The following is an 8,828-nucleotide window of genomic DNA, read 5'->3' on the forward strand; positions in this document are numbered from 1 at the left end:
TTGCCGTTTGATGTCTTGTTTAGTTCTCACCATTTTGAATAGATGCTTTTTTTGTTGCTGTTGTTATTGTTGAGGTTAAGCTTTTCAGATTTTTACATAAATATTGACAATTTGTATTTTGGGCTTGTTTGGGCACTTTTTCTTTATATCCTTTGTCCATTTTTCTATAGAACCATTCAACATTTCCTTGTCAATTCAGAATGTCTCATGACATATTAAGAAATTTAACACGATGTTAGATTTTCTAATCATTTCTTTGTTGTATACTGACATCAGAATGATTAAAAAATAGAACAGGAGACAACACTAAGCTAAAGCTCTTAACAAGTATTAGCTTTTTAAAAATAATCTCTAAAGTCCTAAGTACAAACCAAATTTAGACTTATAAGTCATTTCTATTAGTCTTTATATCCTATAGAGTTTATAGCCTTCTATTTATAAACATTACCTCATTAGGAAAATCCAGAACTTCTGGGGCACCCATGAAAAATTGTGTGAAAAGGAGCTTTAAAATTGGAAAAATTTAAAGTTATCACATTATTTAAAAATAACCTGCTTTTGCAGTTAGAAGCTTGAGTGAGTTCTCACTGATTAAAGTTTAGAATCTCTTAAAAAACTTAATGAACCGCAACAGTTGTTCTAATATTAAACATTCTCTTAGTAAATCTTGAAGAGATTTAGTATTGAACCAGAATAACCTTTTTTTCCCCCTAAATTCAGACAACCATTCACTTTAATGCATATTAAAAGGTTTTGAAACATTTTGGCAAAACAGAATTAGTTTTCTTTTTCCTCAAGGTAACCAAAAAAAAAAAAAAAACCCAAAACAAAACAAAAAGCCCCCTTAACTTATAGGGAGAACACTTGGCTTTTATTTTTTAAAATAAAACACTTAGTAATTGAGGCGAGCCCCTGGAAAAGTCTTCTTTCTGTTAATGGATGTCTTGTAGGCTTTAGTTCAGTGCTGTTAGTGAGAATTATGTTCACCTCCCTTTGTCTGTTGCCAGCACACCCACGTTTATGTGTTTATTTCCCCACAGAGAGAGTGACCTGGGGTTGGGAAGAGGTATTAGTCTTTGCTTCCCTAGAGCCAGCACAAGGCTTGATCCGTTATAGACACTAAGTAATATTTTATTGAACTGAGTAATGGTAAAGACACAAACAATATCTAAGGTCCGAACTTACCTTCTTCCTTCTATAATCTTCTGATTATGGGCAGAAAAAAATAACTTTATAAATGTTTAGCTAACATTTTCTAAATTGAGATTCCATGGAGTAGTGAGTGTTGCGAGAGATTTGGGGAGGTCTCCACATACTCAGGAAAAAGAAAATGAAATATTTGGGGAACACTGCCCACTCTAGGGGATACATGATACACCCATGCACCTATCATTCCTCTCAAGAGATACTGCAGCATAAGGAAAAGGATTACTTCATGCATGCCTCTTTCAGTTTCTGCATAAAAGGATAAGTTGTCTGCTTGGTTTATTTTCAAAGCTGCAAGAACATGTTCTCTTATGAAAGAACAGAGAGCTATAAGGTGAGAGTCAAGAGAGAGAAGCATAGGCTAAGAAGTAAAATGTACTTATTAACTAATAAAAATTTATAATACGAGGAAACCCAAATTCCAGCGCAAAATTTCAATCTGCAGCAAGATGCAATAAGTAGTAGAATATACTTGCAGAAAAAAATCAGTAATATGGAAAATAACTGGATAAACAAGAATCCAAGGTAAAAAGACAGAGATGAATATGATGAGACTTTATGATAAACATTTTGGCAGAATCACAGATTCAACCTATGAATTAAATGTGCTACTCTTGGAAATGCAATAAGGTTAATTACAAAGGCAATACCAAGATATAATTTAAATATTTCTAAGGAAAAATGAATAAAAAACTGGAAACTACACGTTAAATGACTTACCAGGTTATGTGAAAAACATGTTAAATAAATCACACCCAGATTTATCCTGGGTTCTAGCATCTTTTTCAACTTGTTATTTTGGAAATGTACAGTCATACACAAAAATAAAGTGAGTAATATAATGAATCTCCATGTATCCATTATCCAGCTTTAGCTGTTACAAACATTTTGTTAGTTTTTCTTTCATCACATCCTCTTTTTTCCTTTTAGGGGGAATATTCCACACTTTTTGTCTTCTTGTCTATAAATATTCAATACACACCTTTAATAAATAAAAACATATTTTATATCACCACCGTAATATTATCACATCTAGCAATGCTAATGGTAAACTCAATTTCCCTTTGGCCAGATCATAAAAATACAGGGAGATTAGACAACCATCTAACTGACTGCAGTTAAAATATCTCACCTTGAAAAAAACAAAACAGAGAAAATAGAAAATGTCTTGTATACACATTTTTAAGACCCATCTTAAAGTATTGGAAGGGACTATGAAAGTGAGCATCCCTGAAGCCCAAGCTTCTTTAGCTTCATGGTTAATTCACTTTTGGCTGGAATCTGTGTGCCACTCTGGGGCATCCTGTTGAGAGGCGGCAAGATTCCACAGGGTGTGTGATTCTATGATAGTCCAAGAAAGGTAGAGAACAGAAAATCTGCTTGTCTTGTTGCTGCTTTTTCTTCAACACCTAGGGTGGTATTTTATACTAAAGGATTCCTAATAGATATCAAATGCATGAACAATGGCAGTAGAATCTCCCCAGGCTCAGCAAAGATTTCCATGCCTCAGATACATCAGAACCACTGGATCTGAAGCAATAGTTCTGGGAGGAATGAGGAACTTCTCAGCAGTAACCAATAAAGTCCTGAAACAAGAGGAGGGCCTGCTCTAATTCTTGGGCACAGCTTAGGACCCAAACACCTTAGTAGAACCTCAGACAGGTGGAGCCCAAATCATGAATCAGACTGAACTTCTGGCTGGCAAGACAGGATGAGGGTTTAAATTCTGATTATTTAGACTGAAAGGAAATAAATACTATTTTTCCTATGCAATTGAGGATTCATACTAAGATTTATAACTTCTTCATTTATGTTGAGTGCTTCAATTATGTTAGGCACTGTCCCATAAATTATTCCATTTGCTGTTGTAATGACCTTCTGATTCTGTAGTACATAGGGGTTGAAGTCTCAGGCTTTGGTCCCAGACTGACAAAATTTCAAATACTGACTCTTCTATTTATTAATGTATGACCTAAGGGAAGATTTATAAATCCATAATGATCAGTTTCCTAGTCTGCAAAATATAAATATTGCTACTGTCTATATCACCAGCTTATTGCTATGAAGGTGAAGTAAGATAGCACATAGTAGATTTCAGCATATATTAGCTGAAGTTATCATATATGTATATATATATAGAAAAAATGATAGAGAAAGTAACTTACCAAGGATAGAGAGGTAGTAAATATACAGAAAAATTTAAGCACTTTTTTTTTTTTGGTCCTATAGCTAGTTCTCTTTCCAAAGCCTGTTTAACAGTTGCCATCCTAAGATATCTAACACTACCAATATTTGATATTTCTAATTCTCTGAATTTTTAAGAGACCTATAATTTTATAATATTTTCAAATATAACCACTAAGGTAAACTTTATCACAGATTAAATTTCGAAGTCTTGCCTCATCCTAATGTTGAGTATCTGGTCTTGCTGGTTTCTCTAATTGCTTTAGGAAATAAAATAAAATCATTGTGAATAGATAGTCTGGAAATCAAGCCTGGAGAGTGGAGCTGTTCAACAGTGTTTTTCATGGTCAATATATAATGTCCTACTTTATTTTTCCAGGAAGCAATCATCACATGGTCTTCTGGCTCACCTTACCCTTCCCAAATCAAATTTCAAAAAGGATTAAACTGAAATTATCTGATCTGAATATTTTGTTTCATCACCTAAGTCAGTTGGCATTTCTTAATATAGGTACAAATTTTCATGTATCTTCATAAAAGAGATGTCTTCAAGTTAACTACACTTTGAGAAATACTTCTAGGCTTTTCAACAATCCTTATAGTTTATCTGGTGAAAACAGCTGGCTGAGAGTAGCAAAACTGTTTGCTAAGAAAATAATCAGATTCACTAAAGTATTTAATAGCAGATAGTTGGTTCTTATAAACCACATTCAAGCATTCTTGAGAATTTAAAGCACTTTAAAATGTGCACCCTTTTCTGAACCAGCTTGATATCCCTTACAAGTTCTTTCCAATATACAAAAGAGTCCACTTGGGATCTTAGCAGGCAACACAGAATCTAAGGTCTCATTTCAAATGTGATATACCAGTGTTCAGACAAATGGAGCCTGTGCTCCTAGTAATATTTTTACACATGAATTATTAAGTCTTACTCTAAGCCACAGGGAATTTTTCCAGTGTTAACCTATACCTCCTTTCAGATCCTGTCTGCACAGTCAGAGTGTCTAAGTTTTCTCTTCCAATCCTTAAAATATAATTCTGTGTCCCTTCACTCTCTTTTAATTTTCTACATGCATCTTGAGGCCTGTCAGATACTTTTCTTATTTATTCTCTGCCTCCTCCTTCACCTAAAATTAAACTCTGAAAAGCAGGAAATCTGTTTGTTTTGCTGTTGCTTTTTGTGTCACACCTTCAACAGTGCTTGATACTTAGAGGGGGCTTAATGAATATTAAATGAATGAACACATAAGCACAGGTCCTCTGACTCTTTCCAAATGCCTGTGACAGAGGTTAGCTGTTCTCATAAATCATTAATAGGCAGAGATCTTGTCTATTTTGGTTACAATTGGTTTTCAAAATAAGTTGTTCTGCCAAAAATAAACCTGCTGGTTAAAGATAAACTAAGACATATTAAAAATTTTAAGTTTTATTTGGGCATTTAGTCATTCCAGTTGGTAGTGCCAAGCCAGAAGTGGTTAGGAGCACTCCACCTACAAGAGCAGGGTAGAGACATATAAAGTGCAGAAGCAAAGAAAGGAAATTATTTGATTGGCTGTAGCTTAAAGCCTATTTGGCTCTTTGTGATTGGTTTTTCCTTAGCATTGTGATTTCATAATCTTGAGCTATTTACAGGCCTAGATTTTGGTTTGCCAGTGTAGGTCATCATAGCATTACAGCTACATTAGTCTAATGGGCTCCTTGTTTAATTAATTTAACACTGCATCATTAAAAATAAATTATGAAAACAATCTTTTCTGGGAGGGAAGGAAGAATATTAGCTAGATGGTTTCAGAGTCACAATAAAAATGTTTTTCTAGCAGGAATTTCAATAATGGTGTTTTTATAAGTAAAAGTATTGATACGTGGTTTAGGCATCTGAGATCAAAATCTCTCAGGATAAACTGGGGTCATGACAAACAAAGAGTTCTTGGCAGTGTGAAAGGTTTAGGTTTTCTGCCTGCAGTGACAGCAGTTAAGAATTTTACATAGGGACAAAAATTGTATGGTTTTGTATTTTTTTTAAATAAGTTCGATATGGATTCACCCTGATTGAGGAAGGAAGAGTAAGTGTATAAAAACCCAGATTTGAAGTTCGCTGAAGAAGCGAAAGTGAGAGACGATGGCGGGTTTGTTCTGTCTCTGTACTAACCAAGCATTCTTAAGAGTTTGACTTCCCTGCCAACTTAACGAACGCATTCTAGAAATGCCAGTAGAAGAATGCCACTTTATGTAAAAGTTTCACTTTTCTTTTTAAATTAATATGTTAGAATTCTGGTTTTATACATCAATTTGATGAATTTAATTACTATGATTCTACTTGGGTTGGAATAATAAAATAAAATTCAGATTTCTGAGACTGCAAAGCTGATGATCACACCATGGACCTTAACTAATTCACCGGGATAATAAGGTGATAGTGGCACCTTATAAAGTCTTGTGGGACTGTCAGACTCTATAACTGTGTGAGCCAATTCCAAGCCCTGATTAATACACCATTTACCGTGGTGGCCATTTGGATGTTATGGGAGAATGCTACTGGTCATTTTTGTACATGTATTGTGGTTCAGAGTTTCCCCAGATTCTTGGAGTAGAATCTCTAGGAGTGGATTTCCAGGTGAAGGAGTATGAATATGTCTAGTTGGATCACACAAGTTAAAACCCTTTCAATCAGTTTACAAACTTACTGGATACAAATTCCTGTTGCTCCACATCCTGGCCAACACAGGCATTGTCAATTTATTTTATCATTTCTGATGAACATATGGCAGTATCTAGATCTTCAGAGTTTTTTAATTTTCCCTTCCTTTGTTCTTTTCATAGTGCTCATTACTTCTTTTGCATTCCTTTGCAGAAAGAGAGACAATTCCTGACCCCCTTTTTAGGGTTAGAAGTGCTTTCGCAGATATTTTATTAACAAACTTCTTTCAGTTTTATTTTTCATGCCTCCTGTGACACCACCCCTTCATGGGATCTTGACTTTAAGCTTCTGTGATGCTTAATCAATACACAAAATGGCGAGAAGACATACTGCAATACTTAGGGTGGACCTTCCCCTTGGATTCCTGTTAACAGCTTCTCTGGATGGTTCTCCCTTCACTTAAGATATGCTCTCTTTCATAAGGACAGTAAGAAAGACCAAGAAATAGTCTTCATTATGAAATACACAGAACTCATGAAACTCCTCCCACATCTCCAGTGGCTCGAGTACCAGCCTAGTACACCCGTTTCTTTAGAAATGTGTACCTGTTACTTCTCACGCAGTGATCGCCATACTTCAGCTTATTGATTTCAGTTGTTTCAGTGGTGTGGTTTTAAGAAATGTGTGATCTGATCACTTGAAAAAGTATTTTAGAACAATTCCCATATAAATAATATTACTGGTATAAAGAAGCAGAAAAATTCAAGATCCCTCTCTATTCAGGCACAGTCAGTAAGAGAATTTAGAAATATTTTATTATTGACTGTTTAAACTACATTTGACCATATGTTTACATAGTTATTCACTAAATAGAAATTTGTGTTGCCTCTTCCACTTAACAGTTTGAGTATAAACCTTCCTCACACCATCAAAAATTCTTCCTAAATATTATTTTAAAGGCTTCATATTAAGTTTTAGAATAGTTTGTTGTGCAATAATCAGTATCTATTTCACCTGCTTTATTTTTATCCCTAACACTTATTACTATCATGCTATATATAATTTATTTATTTTGATTATTGTACAACATAATTTATAGAGCACAAACATATGGAGAGAGAATTCTGTCTGTTTTTTCCTACTGATATATGTTCACCATCTACAATTACAGTAATAATGTTTACAGTATTAATAACATAATGAACATTCATTCAGAAATCTAAGTAGTGATTTCAAGTCTGGATACACAAATCCAGAGTTACTGGAGGAAGTTATGGCCTAAGATAAAGCACACAGAATGTTCTTGGAAATGAATGATACCACCCTAGCATTACAGATAGAAGACAGAAGGTGAATCAGGTCACACCTCTGTAGTGTCACTCGAACAGTTAGCAAAAAAGAGATGACAAGAAAACTGAGAAAGAGCAGCCAGTGATGACGAGGAGAAAAATGACCAATTATCAGAAAGTGACAACAAAAAATAAAAAATAATAATAATTATAGAATGTCTGCTATTTGCCAGTCTAGGTACTTTAAATACTTCACCTCATCTAGTTTTCAGAATAGCTCTGTGAGGTAGGTTTTATTATCCATAGCTTGTAGGAGGAAACCACTTGGAGGGTAAGTAGTTGCCCTTGGTCTCATTTCCAAGAAGTAGTGGAACTAGGAGTTAAATCCTGATCAGAATATCAAGTCTCTCTAAATCATTCCTGGGATTGGTGTTTAATATCCATCTTTTCTGAATATGTGACACTGTGTTATCCTTTTTGCAATCACATTCAAAAAAAATTTCAGTTCCTTTGATACAGTCTCATATAGAAAAGTACCAGGCAGCTTAAGGTTACAAGCAAAATGTGAAATGTTACACCTCAAGAAATATCAGGTTTCCCAGAGGGACACTCTGAAGACAGTAGCTACTTGACTTTCTCACTTACCTTGGCATATTCTTTGACTTTACCTACATGCTGGAGTACACCTGAGTAAACACCATAAATTTTATTCAGTGAAGGAGAAAGCCCTAGTCATAAGTAACAATTATGTCTTACTAAAGTGTAGTCAAGCATGATGTTTCTTAGATGACTGGCAATTGAAATATTAATCATTTAATCGAAGAATTCACTTCAGAGAAACTTGTGAACAGAACTCGTGCTAATACTGCCTGGAAGGTTTCAATTCATTTTCTTTAGTAGAAGGAAAGCAAGCTGTTACTTATCATCATAATAGAAGCTCATCAAATTCCAAGATGTCAATAACAGGGAAATAGACTTTTGGTGTAAAATTCTATGATATTTTCAACCTAGCAATTTGCAACCAAGCACACTTCAAATGCTCGTGCATGCATGATTTTCAAGTGGGTAACAGAATGGCTAAATATGTTAGAAATATCACTGCAGTGTTCCCAAATTTTGTACGGTTATCCCTGCAGCTGTTCTTGAGCCCTTATTTGATATCCTGAACCTGAACCTGAGCCCTTGAACCAGATATCCTGATCCAGGTTCCCAAGGAACTAAGCTATGCCTCTATTTTGAAAAACACTACATACATGCATAATACATATATAAAACGAGAGAAAGTAAATCTCTGCTTAAAAATTGTATTATATATAATAAGTATATATTATAAATACATAATATATATTATATATAAAATGCTAAATTCCCATATTTTATTTCTGACCTCATTTATTTCTGAAAGAGCCTCCTAACAGGTTTCAGCCACATTTGCCTCAAATTCACCAAGTGCATAGCTGCCAAAATTTGTTTTCAAAAGTACAAATATGGCTATGCCACAGTAGCTACTC

Source organism: Camelus ferus, chromosome 4 (assembly GCF_009834535.1).
Source record: "Camelus ferus isolate YT-003-E chromosome 4, BCGSAC_Cfer_1.0, whole genome shotgun sequence".
In the NCBI taxonomy this organism is placed as follows: domain Eukaryota; kingdom Metazoa; phylum Chordata; class Mammalia; order Artiodactyla; family Camelidae; genus Camelus; species Camelus ferus.